The sequence below is a fragment of the Ranitomeya imitator genome, chromosome 6 (genome assembly GCF_032444005.1).
Source record: "Ranitomeya imitator isolate aRanImi1 chromosome 6, aRanImi1.pri, whole genome shotgun sequence".
In the NCBI taxonomy this organism is placed as follows: domain Eukaryota; kingdom Metazoa; phylum Chordata; class Amphibia; order Anura; family Dendrobatidae; genus Ranitomeya; species Ranitomeya imitator.
The window spans coordinates 179624114-179639670 of NC_091287.1; the positions used below are offsets into that span (position 1 = coordinate 179624114).

The 15557-nt window shown below is 40.8% G+C and overlaps 1 protein-coding gene across 4 annotated transcripts in view; it reads right to left on the reverse strand.

Annotated features, from left to right (window-relative positions):
• Positions 1 to 15557, reverse strand: part of IKZF1 (IKAROS family zinc finger 1) — a 185296-nt gene that overhangs the window by 150785 nt on the left and 18954 nt on the right. The gene's annotated exons all lie outside the window — the stretch shown is intronic.

A 15557-nucleotide genomic window follows, 5' to 3' on the forward strand; every position in this document is an offset into this window, starting at 1 on the left:
GCCAGATCCCCAAACAACTTATTCAAACATTTAAAACATTTTTGAACAAAATAGCAAGTTTCATCTCTGTTGCTTTTTGTAATAGTCTCTACATTTTTTTTCTACTTTTACACATTTTTGTACCTTTACATGTTTTGCTACATAGACATAATAATAATGAGCACTTTTAGTAAAATGCTGTCTCAATTCAACACCACTGCACATTTGGACAGGTAACTGTAAGTGTTAGCATATCTTTAAGATATGTTACAGATACACTCAGTGGTAGCAATTTTTAAATCTATTGGGAAATAAGTATAAGCATTTACATTTTTAAATGTAAGAAAAAATGTTTGCAATACAGTACTACTTTCTCACTGCCACAGGTTCCCTGAATAAAAGGTTTATATCAAAATGGTTGCCTTATCATGACAATCCTTTTTTTGTACTAAAACCACCCTATTAGCATTATGTTACAGGTCAAGAAAGCCTGAGAGAAGACTTTCTAACTGGCTATACATTTTTCCCTACTGCTTTAAACTGCAGTGAAAATGCCTTTTAACAAGGTCCTCCTATGTCAACTAAGACACGAAATCTAAATCATTAAATTGCTGGGATTGGTGGTCTCACCCATTCATGACATGGGCCATGTATTTATGGTACTATAGCTGTGTAGTGAGAGTCATATATATTTGGGGATGGCAAAGGCTGAAAGTTGAGCATGCACTGGTAAAGTGGGTGTTTTCTGTACATTGCATAACTCCAATCCTAGCCATTGACTCCCTTAGATGCTAGTAAACAGAAAAACACATATAACTATGGGACTGCAACATATTCAATATCACTATCAGTAGTACACATATATCCCATAGTAAGTAGTAGGACTAGTACAGACACACTGAAATCCAGATAGGAAACACCACAGACGATATTCAGTGCAAAAAAGTCCAATACAATAAGAAATGTATTGCAAAATATTTATTAAATATACAAAAGATCAGAGAACACAGCTAAAACAACCCAAAACAATAATGCACAGGCGTGACGCCCCCTAAGGAAGGAAGTCTCACTTCCGAAACGCGTGTCGGGGAGGGCGGGAGATCGAATGTGCCCCTGCTGTGTACCACTAGGTATGTGATTGTATACGGCGCCACTGTGCATTATTGTTTTGGCAGTTACACACTTAGAATTATGGATTTGTCCAGGGGTATCATGCTTCCTATCACCGCCGCCATGTATGTGGTATAGTCTGTCACTTTTTTAGCTGTGTTCTCTGTCATCTGATTTTTTGTATATTTAATAAATATTTTGCAATACATTTCTTATTGTATTGGACTTTTTTGCACTGAATATCGTCTGTGGTGTTCCCTTAGCTGCTGCAGTGACCTAGTGTCCAGAGCAAAAAAGCAGCTGAACACATGGAGGTGGGTGCAACTGTGACGGGATCGCAAGGTGCTGCTAATGCGTTTTAGTAGATGGAACACAGCAGTCATTGTGGGGCTAGGGGGATACAATAGAGCTGATTCTGATTATAAACACTTCAAAGTTTAATCGAATGGCAGTCAGATCCACTTCCACCCACACTGACCGCCATGAGAAGATGGAGGTTTGTAATTACACTCAGCTTTGCTATAGTCTATACAATAGCTTCAAAGATCAGGGCTTAAATGAGAGCTGTCTGTCACTATATGCCACACAAAAAAAGAGAGCCTGCTTTAAGCTTATCTAGAGGCATGTTTTTTTCCCTCTGCATCACGTTTAGTGCTTATGATTGGTCAACCTCATCAGGGGAAAAAGTACACACCCTTAGAGACACAAATATCTGGTAACATGCAACTGACAGAGTGAAGGTTGATTCAGCTCACATGATGCCAAGTTTTGATAAAACTTCAAGTTTCTTTAATCAGGGTTGCGTTATAAACAGTTAAGTGTCCACAAATGTGATAATGGAACTGTGTCCATAATGGAAATGTGGGAGGAACACCGGGAAATTGGATATTATAACCAGACACTTTTTGAACGTCACACACATTCTTAAACATACCAAGTCTAACATTTTTGGACACGAACCTGTTTTTAAAGCAACTATGAAGAAAGAAAATTGATGTTTTACTGAAATTTGGCATCCTGTGAGCTGGATCAACCTTTACTTTTGCATTGCTGTGCACTCACAGTAGCGCTGATCACATACTGCGGGATAGATTGAAGCTGCAGGAAGGTGAGCCGGTTCCTTTCCTTTTTTCAACAATGGTGCCAATTAAAATTAAACTCTCATCCTCCATTTCAGGATTGGGTCACTGATGCTCCCTGCTGATATACAGTTTACACTGGCTTCAAACAACGGAGCCAATATACCACATGTGACTGCAGCAGCCAGTCACTATTCTCAGAAGTAAATCACCTGTGACCACGGAAGCGATTAATTAGCAGCTGATATAACCAATTCAATTTGGATCACTTACTAAATATAGAAAGTATCCTTTGATATCTTACAAGCATAAATTTTCTCATCTACGTAGCAGTTAGTGCTTTAAAAAAACAAACATCATGTACTATTAGTTGCGGTTTTTATGTAAACTGTGCTAATTGCACCACATGTTCAACGCACAAACAGTGACATAATGAATTCAGTTTTCCATAGAAACTATGACAATAAATTGAGCTCTGACAATGATTGCTGTAAAAAAACATGTATTAACATTTTTGACAATACATTTTATCCAGTAGTTTGGGGATGTTGGTCTATGGCCGGGATCACACATGCGAGAAATACGGCCGAGTTTCGCATGTTAATACCCGGCATTGCTGCCGTCACTCAGGAGAGGAGCGTGCGGCTGCATGTATTGCTATGCGGCCGCACGTTCCGCTCCTGAGTGACGGCGGCAATGCCGGGTATTAACATACGAGACTCGGACGTATTTCTCGCATGTGTGATCCCGGCCTTAGTGTTAACATTGCCCAGGAAATTCTGGCTGAAAACAAGAACCCTGTGAGTTATATCAGTATATTGCTATATCAGAAGATTCATTTGCAGAAGCATGCAGTGAAGCAGATGCTTATGATCCATCTTGCATATCCAGTTTGGAGGCAGGCAGGAAAGTATCCCGATCCAGGGAAACAACAAAATTCCAAGTAAAAGAAAAAAATGCAGGACTGCAGCTTCACCAAGGGGTTTATTTACCAGACATGCACAATTTCAACCTCAATAAACCTGCAGTGCTGCAGTCTTCTCTTTGACTTAGAATCCATCTTGGCTACAATAGATGTGTTCATGGCCCTATTCCCCTCCCAGTGCTGCCTTCCTGTGCTTGATTGACAGCTCCTCTGCTGTGTGACTTCAAGCAAAGCACCTGCCAGTCAAACAAGCAGAGGCAGCACTGGGAGGGGAAAAAGGATGGTGTGACAGAGGCATGGGAAGAGATTTCACTTGCCAAAAGCACCTCATTCTTATTTACACTTCAAATGCTGATTTATTGGCAACAGAGGTACAAACTGTCTGAGCAAAGGTATAACTGGACTTGTCTTAGAAATAGTTACATGTGAATATAAATAGTTTGGAGGGGAAATCCTGCTAATTACCGTTAAAACTCCCAAAATAATTATACAGCTATTCTGACATACATATTCAAAGTAAGTACACCTTATTTAAAAATGTCTGTATTGTGAAATCAGCAAACAGATCCTCTGTAAGTACGGTAATAATTACACTAAGGTGACTACTAAGTTATCCAGTAACTGCAAGGAAAACAGCATTATTTGATGGCTATCCACATAATACATAGATGGACCATGTCTGCCTCAAAACTGTTCACATGTGCATTCCCTTTAAAGAGACTGTCAGCACAAGATGACTGTTCATACCAAGTCACGCCGCTCGGTGCTTTATGGTGGCCAATCATTTATATACATCTTCCCACCTGCTTGGTTTCCTTTTATTTCTTACCTTCTCTGGCTTTGTGAAACCAGAAATGTCAATCAAAGAAGATGATGGGGATATGGAAATTGAGGAAAAACAAGCAAGTGGAAAGGTGTATATATAACTAGCTCCGCCATGAAGCACTGAGCGCCGGGACATAGTTTGAACAGTCATTATGAGCTGACAGAATCCCTTAAAATTCTCTACTATAGTTATTTCACTGTTTGTTAGTCAGACCAAACCTTTTCAGAACCTTTACCAACAGCTGTCAAGGACTGGATGAAGATGTTGGGATCCTAAGATTAATTAGAAACATATACATGGAAGGGGTAGAAGGAATGAGTATAAGGGCAATTCTATTCCTCTGTTAACGTTCTTTAATTATTTCTTTTACACTAAGTTTCACACCTAGCTGTATTTAAAATAAACAGGAAAACACCATTTCCTGTGCTCATTTGCCTCCTCTGCTTTTTATCCTGTGTGTGGTGTTGCAAAATGATCTTTACCAGTACTTGAAAGATTAAAAATGTTTCTTGTGCTAAATGTTATTTATATATTTTTTTAAGTAATACATGATTACTTATGATTATAGATAGACTAGATGGTGGCCCGATTCTAACGCATCGGGTATTCTAGAATATGTATTTGTGTATGTATATAGCAGCCACATAGTATATAGCACAGGCCACGTAGTATATAGGAGCCATGTAGTATATAGCAGACAAATACGTGGCCTGTGCTATATACTATGTGGCTGCTATATACATACATATTGTAGAATACCTGATGCGTTAATACAGGCCACGCAGTATATAACACAGCCACGTACTATATAACACAGCCCACGCAGTATATAGCAGCCACGCAGTTTATAACACAGGCGACCTAGTATATAACACAGGCCACGCAGTATATAACACTGGCCACATAATATATAGCACAGCCCACGTGTGTGAGGACAGAGAATGAACTTCAATCCAATATTGCGGCCAGCATGCAGCCAGTGGGTAAGGAAAGGGTGATTCAAACACCGGAAAACTCCGTCCATATGACCGAAAACCAGTTCCGTCAAATTCAGGTGACAGGTTCCCTTTAAAAAATTTTTGCAATGCATCGCCGGGAATGGAAGATGGCGGCAGGCGCATGCGGCTCGTCGGACTACGGAATGTGAGCATAGCAGGTTTTTTGTTTTTTTATTATTTTTAACATTACATTTTTTTACTATTGATGCTGCATAGGCAGCATCAATAGTAAAAAGTTGGGGACACACAGGGTTAATAGCAGCGGTTACGGAGTGCGTTACCCGCGGCATAACGCTGTCCGTTACTGCTGGCATTAACCCTGTGTTAGCAGTGACCGGAGGGGAGTATGCGGGCGTCGGGCACTGACTGAGGGGAGTAAGGAGCGGCCATTTTATTCTGGACTGTGCCCGTCGCTGATTGGTCGTGGCTGTTTTGCCGCGACCAATCAGCGACTTGGATTTCCATGACAGACAGAGGCCACGACCAATGAATATCTGTGACAGACAGAAAGACAGACAGACGGAAGTGACCCTTAGACAATTATATAGTAGATAGATAGATATGTTCAAAAGATGAAGGCAGCACTCCAAAGTCCAATATTCAGTGGTTTATTGACCCATAATAACAATTCGATGTTTCGTTCCAAGCATTTGGAACGAAACGTCCCCTTTTTATCATGGGTCAATAAACCACTCAATATTGGACTTTGGCATGTTGCCTTCATCTTTTGGACACAAATTGAGGTTTGGTTTTGCCTGGGAGGCTTTGCACCCACTTATATTTTTTGCCTCTACTAGTACTGTAGCTACTGTATATTTTTTAATATAGATAGATAGATAGATAGATAGATAGATAGATAGATAGATAGATAGATAGATAGATAGATAGATAGGATTTAAAATGTTCCATTAGGACCGAAATGTTGCCACATGGGCTAATATAAGTCCACTGTTTTGCATAACTATTTTGATTGAGTGCTGCCTTTTTTTCTTTATTATATTCAAAACTTGGAGAGTGGATGTCTTGAAGTCCTTCTACTGTTATTAACTTTTGTGCTGCTTAAAATTTCAATTTGCATCTAGATAGATAGATTGGTAGATAGATAGCCAGACAGCAGTGGGGCACCGACAATGGTTGTACACAACGTGGCGGCATTGTATGTACAACTGTTTCAGCATGCTGGATGCCAAAACAGTTGAAAACAATGATGGGAGAGGGAACTGTCAGCTGGCGCTACCTCTCCCATCGTTCCCCCTCTGTGTCTGAGCTCTATGTCATCTCAGTGCAGAGGGCGCAGTGACAATACTACAGCGCTCCCTCTGGCGAGCAGTGCAATGTGTCAGAAAACGATGAGGAAGCCAGAGCAGCGGTGAGCAGTGGATGTTTTTTTTTATGTATGGATCATTATATGAGGCCCATTATACTGTAATGGGCACTGTGTTGGGCCCATTACACTAAATATATGGGGGCCCATTTTACTCTATGGAGCACTAAGTGGGGCTAATTATACACTATGGAGTACTACGTAGGTCCATTACACTGTATAGAGCATTACATGGAGCCTATTATGCTGTATGAAGCACTATATTTGGCCATTATACTGTATGTAGGACTATGTGGTTCAAAAAATACTGTATGGAAACTACAGTACAGACCAAAAGTTTGGACACACCTTCTCATTTAAAGATTTTTCTGTATTTTCATGACTATGAAAATTATACATTCACACTGAAGGCATCAAAACTATGAATTAACACATGTGGAATTATATACTTAACAAAAAAGTGTGAAACAACTGAAATTATGTCTTATATTCTAGGTTCCAAACTTTTGGTCTGTACTGTATATAGGAGGAAATTGACTTTGTTAATGCTGCAAAGTTGTGAGATATGCTCTTTTGTGACCCCGCTGAATATTAAGGTTTTCTTCTTTTGTTTTTCATTTTTTTTGGGGGGGCAAACAGAACTTCTTTTATGGAGCCCCATGATTTCTATGTGCGACCCTGACAGATGAATATTTTAGCATCATGTTGTCATGTGAATTTTGATAAATTAACAGAGGTCACGCAGTGGAATTCACAATGATTTCAAATAACGAGCTACATCCGTCAATAGAGAAGGTAACAACACAAGCGCACTGGCATTAGCATAAAAAGTCTTAGGCTGCGTGTCCACGTTCAGGATGGCCGGCGGCATCGTCGGAGCGGCTTAGCCGCTCTGCGGTAAGCCCCGCCCCCTTTCTGGGACGCGATGATGCCGGATGTGTTCACAGCACACATCCGGCATCATCGCTCCCCACCATAGGGCCCTGTGCTATATCTTGCGGCGACGCAGCGTCGCCGCAAGATATACGGACATGCTGCGATCTGAAAAGACGCGCAGCATGTCCGGAGTCGCAGGGCCGCCGCGTGCGTGTTACCACGCATAGTGGAGACGGGATTTCATTAAATCCCCTCCACTATGCTGTAACATCTGGACGCTGCGTGTTTGACGCTGCGTCCCTATGCAGCGTCAAACATGCAGCGTTTACTGCACGTGGACACATACCCTAAGTGGAGAACTTTTAACAATCCTTTACAAGCAAATTAAGGTGAAATCCCATGGAAAAAATACAATTTTGTTTGACAGATTGCACAAAACATAACAATTTTTCAATTTAAATTAAAGTGGTTTTCAGTTGTACAATGAGAAAGTATGGCTGTGTTCTCCCCAAAACAGCACTACACCTGTCCACAGGTTGTGTCTGGTACTCTGAGGGTACATGCCCACAATCATGAATTGATGCGGGTTTGATGCTGCGTATTTATGCAACATCAAACCCTCAGCGGCCAGTTGTAGCAGCATAGTGGATGGGATTTCTGGAAATCCCATGCCCACTGAGTGCATCTGCACCGGTGGATCACCCGTGGAGACTGACATGCGGCGTTTCTGTCAAAAACTGCAGCATGTCAATTTCTCATAAAATAAGAAATAAAATCAATAGAATGCATGGAATGCGGTAAATCCGCATTGTTCAGTGAACACATGTGGACTGACCTGCGTTCAATAGATGGCAGCGTTTTGGACCCAGCGAAAATACTCTGCGTCCAAAGCGCGGCTACTTTTGGATCATGGGCAAATAGCCTAACTTCAAAGGAGCAGAGGATCAAGATCACACTGAATCATTGGACAGGTTTGACGGTTTCTAAAAAACAAAACCAGCCAAGTTTTTCTAATCCTGGACAAACCTTTTTAATAGAAAAAAAATAATTCTGTATGTGTTATAGCATCACATTATAGATCTTATTTTTATTCCATTTCAGAAAGTCCACCTCAAGCCTCTTTCACACATCAGTGTCTCCGGTACGTGTGCTGATAAGTTTTCACACGTACCGGAGACACTGACACACGTAGACCCATTCAAATGAATGGGTCTGTGCACATACAGTGGGGCAAAAAAGTATTTAGTCAGTCAGCAATAGTGCAAGTTCCACCACTTAAAAAGATGAGAGGCGTCTGTAATTTACATCATAGGTAGACCTCAACTATGGGAGACAAACTGAGAAAAAAAAATCCAGAAAATCACATTGTCTGTTTTTTTAACATTTTATTTGCATATTATGGTGGAAAATAAGTATTTGGTCAGAAACAAACAATCAAGATTTCTGGCTCTCACAGACCTGTAACTTCTTCTTTAAGAGTCTCCTCTTTCCTCCACTCATTACCTGTAGTAATGGCACCTGTTTAAACTTGTTATCAGTATAAAAAGACACCTGTGCACACCCTCAAACAGTCTGACTCCAAACTCCACTATGGTGAAGACCAAAGAGCTGTCAAAGGACACCAGAAACAAAATTGTAGCCCTGCACCAGGCTGGGAAGACTGAATCTGCAATAGCCAACCAGCTTGGAGTGAAGAAATCAACAGTGGGAGCAATAATTAGAAAATGGAAGACATACAAGACCACTAATAATCTCCCTCGATCTGGGGCTCCACGCAAAATCCCACCCCGTGGGGTCAGAATGATCACAAGAACGGTGAGCAAAAATCCCAGAACCACGCGGGGGGACCTAGTGAATGAACTGCAGAGAGCTGGGAGCAATGTAACAAGGCCTACCATAAGTAACACACTACGCCACCATGGACTCAGATCCTGCAGTACTAGACGTGTCCCATTGCTTAAGCCAGTACATGTCCGGGCCCGTCTGAAGTTTGCTAGAGAGCATTTGGATGATCCAGAGGAGTTTTGGGAGAATGTCCTATGGTCTGATGAAACCAAACTGGAACTGTTTTTTAGAAACACAACTTGTCGTGTTTGGAGGAAAAAGAATACTGAGTTGCATCCATCAAACACCATACCTACTGTAAAGCATGGTGGTGGAAACATCATGCTTTGGGGCTGTTTCTCTGCAAAGGGGCCAGGACGACTGATCCGGGTACATGAAAGAAAGAATGGGGCCATGTATCGTGAGATTTTGAGTGCAAACCTCCTTCCATCAGCAAGGGCATTGAAGATGAAACGTGGCTGGGTCTTTCAACATGACAATGATCCAAAGCACACCGCCAGGGCAACGAAGGAGTGGCTTCGTAAGAAGCATTTCAAGGTCCTGGAGTGGCCTAGCCAGTCTCCAGATCTCAACCCTATAGAAAACCTTTGGAGGGAGTTGAAAGTCCGTGTTGCCAAGCGAAAAGCCAAAAACATCACTGCTCTAGAGGAGATCTGCATGGAGGAATGGGCCAACATACCAACAACAGTGTGTGGCAACCTTGTGAAGACTTACAGAAAACGTTTGACCGCTGTCATTGCCAACAAAGGATATATTACAAAGTATTGAGATGAAATTTTGTTTCTGACCAAATACTTATTCTCCACCATAATATGCAAATAAAATGTTAAAAAAACAGACAATGTGATTTTCTGGATTTTTTTTTCTCAGTTTGTCTCCCATAGTTGAGGTCTACCTATGATGTAAATTACAGACGCCTCTCATCTTTTTAAGTGGTGGAACTTGCACTATTGCTGACTGACTAAATACTTTTTTGCCCCACTGTATCTGTTTTCTCACGGACCATGTGTCCGTGTGCTCCACACGTCGACATGTCCGTTTTTGTGCATCTGCACGGATCACACGGACCCATACAAGTCAATGGGTCCATGTAAACACGTACTGCGCACGGATAGCGTCCGTGTGCTGTCCATGTGTGTATTTAAAGTCATAGGGTTAAAATTGAAACAAATTTTTTCTAGACACGGACACACGGACAGCACACAGATGCCACACGGATGTTACACATGGACACATGGATGTGACAAATGGACACACTGACACAGATCTCTCCGGTACCTGTTTTTCCGGTACCGGAAACATCAGAACGTGTGAAACCAGCCTCATCTATACTATGTCAGTAGGACATAAAATCAGGAGCTTAGTCAGACTGTTTCTTTCCTCTTGTATGGGCAGTGTAGCAATTCCTTCTATTGTGCAGGTCTGCCAATCTGAATCAGCCCAATCCAAGAGTCATTTTCTCCCCATCATTAGGTAAGACATTCTGAAAAAGAAATAAAAAGAACACCGGGGAGCCCTGTATTTGTCAGAACACAGGAGTATGATTCAATTAAAAACGTTGCTCAACAGGGAAAAAATATTTAAACCCTTAGTTAGCTAATTTTGACCTTGATGACCAGGCCTAATTTTAGAAATCTGATCGGTGTCAATTTATGAGGTAATAACTCTGGAACGCTTCAACAGATTCCAGTAATTATAAGATTGTTTTTTTTCATGATATATTGTTCTTCAATATAGTGGTAAATTTGTTTGATATGACAATTTGTGAAAATATTGCAATTTTGGCAAATGTTTTGAAAAACAAAATTCACAATTTTCAAACTTTCAATCTTTATATCCTTACACCAGTTAGTCATGCTGTACAAAAAAAATTAATAAACATTTTCCATATGTACCGTATATACTCGAGTATAAGCTGACCCCCCCTAATTTTGCCACAAAAAACTGGGAAAACTTAATGACTCGAGTATAAGCCTAGGGTGGGAAATGCAGCAGCTACTGGTAAATGTCAAAAGTAAAAATAGATACCAATAAAAGTAAAATTAATTGAGACATCAGTAGGTTAAGTGAATCAGGAGCCCCATACAATGCTCCATAAAGTTTATGATGACCCCATAAGATGCTCCATATTAAAATATGCCCCATATAATCTTGCATAAAGGTTAATAATGGCCCCATAAGATGCTCCATAGACACATTTGCCCGATATAATGCTGCACAAATGTTGATTATAGCCCCATAAGATGCTCCATAAAGATATTTGCCCCATATAGTGCTGCACAAACGTTATGGCCCCATAAGATATTCCATACAGACATTTGCCCCATACAATGCTTCACAAACGTTAATTATGGTCCCATAAGATGCTCCATAAAGATATTTGCCCCATATAGTGCTGCACAAATGTTGATTATGGCACCATAAGATGCTCCATACAGACACTTTCCCCATATAATGCTGCACAAATGCTGATTATGGCCCCATACAGACACTTGCCCCATATAGTGCTCCACAAACGTTGATTATGGCCCCATACAGACACTTGCCCCATATAGTGCTGCACAAACGTTGATTATGGCCCCATACAGACACTTGCCCCACATAATGCTGCACAAATGCTGATTATGGCCCTATACAGACAATTTCCCCATATAGTGCTGCACAAATGTTGATTTACAAAACCTGTTTCTTTAGGAACCTATTCAGGTTTCAATGGACGTTGAGTGGCCCATAAATTGGAAACTACCCAAAAGTGATACCATTTTAAAAACCGCACCCATCAAATACATCAAAACTGTTGTCAGGAAATTTTTCAACCCCTCACATGCTACACAGGAATTAATGCAAAATGTAATGAAAAAAAAAATTAGTTTTACCTCTAAAATGTTGCTGTAACCCCAATTTTTTCACTTTGCAAGAGGTAACACCAAAAAGTGGACCCCAGTTTGTTAACCACTTTCTTTCGAGAGCATTGAGACTCCACATGTAGTCAAAAAGTTCTGTTTGGACAAAAGGCAGGACTCGGAACGGAAGGAGCAATATTTGAATTTTGGAACACAAATTGGTTGAAATACATTGCGGGCAACATGCCACATTTGCAGGGTCCCTATTGTGTCTAAACAACAGACCTCCCCACAACTGACCCCAGTTTGGAAAGGACACCTCTCAGGGATTTTATCCAGGGGTACAGTGAGAATTTTGAACTCAAAAGGTACTATATAGAATTTGATAACATTATTTCATTAGATTGAATATGTCGCCATCAGTGTTGAGAGCAAGTGCTCGCTACTCGAGTTTGCATCGGGTGCTTGGTTATGCACCGAGTATTGTAGGTGCTCGTGTGACATGCTCGAATCCCCGCCATTCATGTTTCGCAGCTGTTAGCCAAAAAACATGTGGGGATAGCCAGTGTTTGGTGGGCAATCCTCACATTTTTTTCTGGTTGTCTAATAGACGCAAAACATGCGAGGTGGGGACTCGAGCATGTCACACGAGCACCTACTATACTCAGTGCATACCCGAGTACTCGATGCCATCCCCAATCCTAACAGCAAAGAATGAAAGAAAGAAGAATTCTAAAATAAAAAAATAATAATCTGACTAAAGGAATGACACAAGGGGAGATGATTTATTAATTATTGGCTTTTGATCACTGTGAAAGGGTCTATCAGAATCATCAAGTCAGAACCCGATAGGAAAATTCCCTGCTGTTGCCGGGTGCCAGCCGGTAGATCTTGGCGGGCGCATTATGCATGCGCTCGTCATCTCTTTGGAGGGACGCGGAGGGCCAGGGGACGTAATTTTTCTCTCCTCTGATATGTATATAAGTAGGGGATACTTTTTTTTTCATGTGATCGGGGACTGGAACAAACCAGCCCTAATCGTGTTCTCCAGAGTCTCAGCTTCCCTAATAGCTGAACCCCTGGAGATTATTATTATTCCCAATGGCCGTTTTAAAACTAATAATATATGTATCTGTGGTCGTTAAGATGGTAAACATGGGAGAGCCCATTTAAGTACATATACTTTGACAAGAATACAGAAAAGTAGTACACACACTGAAGCTAAAAGATAAGATCACTTTCTAGGCCTTCTATTTGTTCTATAAGTTAGTGATAACTTATAAGTTAGTGATTTTGTTGAGCCAAAATTTTACCTTATGTTTTTTAATGTAACAGAGACCATTTAGACGTTTTCAATACGGATCAATTAACTATGACCCATTCTAACAAAAATGGAAGCACAATTTCATTTTAGCATGCATTACCTTTTATCCTCTTAGCCAATTTTTGAACTTTTGTATTTTGTTCTCTCCTTCTTTCAAGAACCATAACTTTTTTATTAATTCGTCCATATAGCTGTATGACGACTTGTTTTTTTTGCAGGACAAGTTATAGTTTTGAATGACAGCATTCATTTTACTATTCAATGTTCTGAAAAAATGTGGTGAAATTTTGAAAAAAAAAAATGCAATTCTGTCATGTTTTATAAGGATCTGTTTTTATGGCATACATTCTGTGGTAAAAGTTACAGTACTATACATTATGGTTCTGCAGGTCAGTACGAGTATAGCAACAACAAACTTGCACAGATTTTTTTTTCTTTTCATTTAAGTAAAAAAAAAAATTCTGAAAGTTTGAAAAAAAAATTGGAGGGGTTATTGTTGCCATATTCCAATACCAGTAATATTTAATTTTGTCTACTGACCTGAGTGAAGGCTGGATTTTTTTGTAACAAATGGACAACTTTACTGATACCACTTTTTGTTGTAAACGACATTTTGATCTGTTTTTAATGCATTTTTGGCTGGAGTCGTGACCATAAAAAAAGCATTTCCGGAGTTTTGATTTTTTTTGTGTTACAAAGTTTACCAATGAGGTTAATTAATTTTATATTTTAATAGATCGCACCTTTATGAACGTGATGATACTTAACGCTTTTTTTTTCATAATTTTACATTTCTTTCTTTTGAATGGAGAAAGAGGTGATATATATATATATATTAGGAGTCTGCACTCGCTCGGCTGCGGTTGAGGTAGGCACAGGAAACAGCACTGTTGAAATGTCCAGGCAAGATTATTAAAACTGCATAAACCTCTCTGTGTAGCCAGAACAAGCGAACAGCCTTTTCCGGCACAAGGTGAAAAGCAAACAAAAAAATATTCCCTCCATATAGTACTGCGGGTCCGCCCGCTCAGGTCAGTGTCTTTAACACACACACTGAAGTTCTCCCCATCTCCAGCCACAGACACTGAATGAGACGTTTGGCTTCCATTTTATCTGCCTTTTTATCCACCTCTTGTGTCTCTCCTTTTCCTCATAGTTTGTAAGCTTGCGAGCAGGGCCCTCACTCCTCTTGGTACCTATTTTGAACTGTGATTTCTGTTATGCTGTAATGTCTATTGTCTGTACAAGTCCCCTCTATAATTTGTAAAGCGCTGCGGAATATGTTGGCGCTATATAAATAAAATAATTATTATTATTATTATTATCTGCCAAACCACGCCCCTGGGGATGGGATATGTGAGCGGTCATTCCCACCCATCTCTTATGACCGCTCATAAAATCCGGGCCTGGAGTGGCCCAAATAACTCTCTCAGTATTAGTAAGTAACTTGATATTTACAGTGGTCTGTCGGTGTCATATATAAACGTAACTGTACTATCATTTGGAGCAGCTAAACTTTAATCTTTTTTTATTTCATGCACTATGTGATTACTGCATGGTATATTGTTAATATAGAAATGCTTCTTATTGTACTAGCATTAAGAAACATACATAGCCACTGCTTAAAACTGCTATTGTACTATTTCTGCATTACTATTCATCCCTTCCTTGAGTTACCTTGTACTTTGATATACACTCCTCTGTATTTTAATTAATTTTCAATAAAATATGTGTTTACTCATATAGGTATCAGTTGTTCACTCTCTATTGCTTAAGTTATCACCCAGATTTGTGATTTTCATTTTATGTCTTGGAGTGTGATCCGAGTCACTTCAATGTGGATTTGTACTTAGGATTTTTTTTTTATATACCAAATATTTATAAATATCTATAATATAACGCTGGGAGCGTCACTCTGTCCGAAGCCTTTATAGACTGCGCAAGCGCAAGCGCCGGCGCAGTCTGGGCCTCACAGAGATCTCCCAGGAGATCGCGGTATGCGTAAACACTGAACGCACACAGCGATCTCCACCGGAGAGTCAGGGACCGCCAGGAGGGCGAGTATATTCACCTGTCCCCCGTTCCAGCGCTGCGTGCGGCTCCGTCTCCCGGGTCCTCTGCTGTGACGTTCCCAGTTCAGAGGGCGCGATGACGCGCCTAATGAGCGCCGGCACCGCCCTATGACTGAACAGTCACAGCAGAGGACCCGGAAGATGGCGGCGCGCAGCGCTGGAACGGGACAGACAGGTGAGTATAGCAAGTGCTGGGGGCCTGAGCTAGCGGCGACTCCGGCACCTGACCCCCACAGCGCGCCGGTGTCCCCACCTGCTCAGGCCCCCAGCACTCGGCGCCCAGCGACGATAGGTGAGTATGGTTTGGTTTTGTTTTTTTAATATATATGGCAGCAGCATACGGGATATATATAATG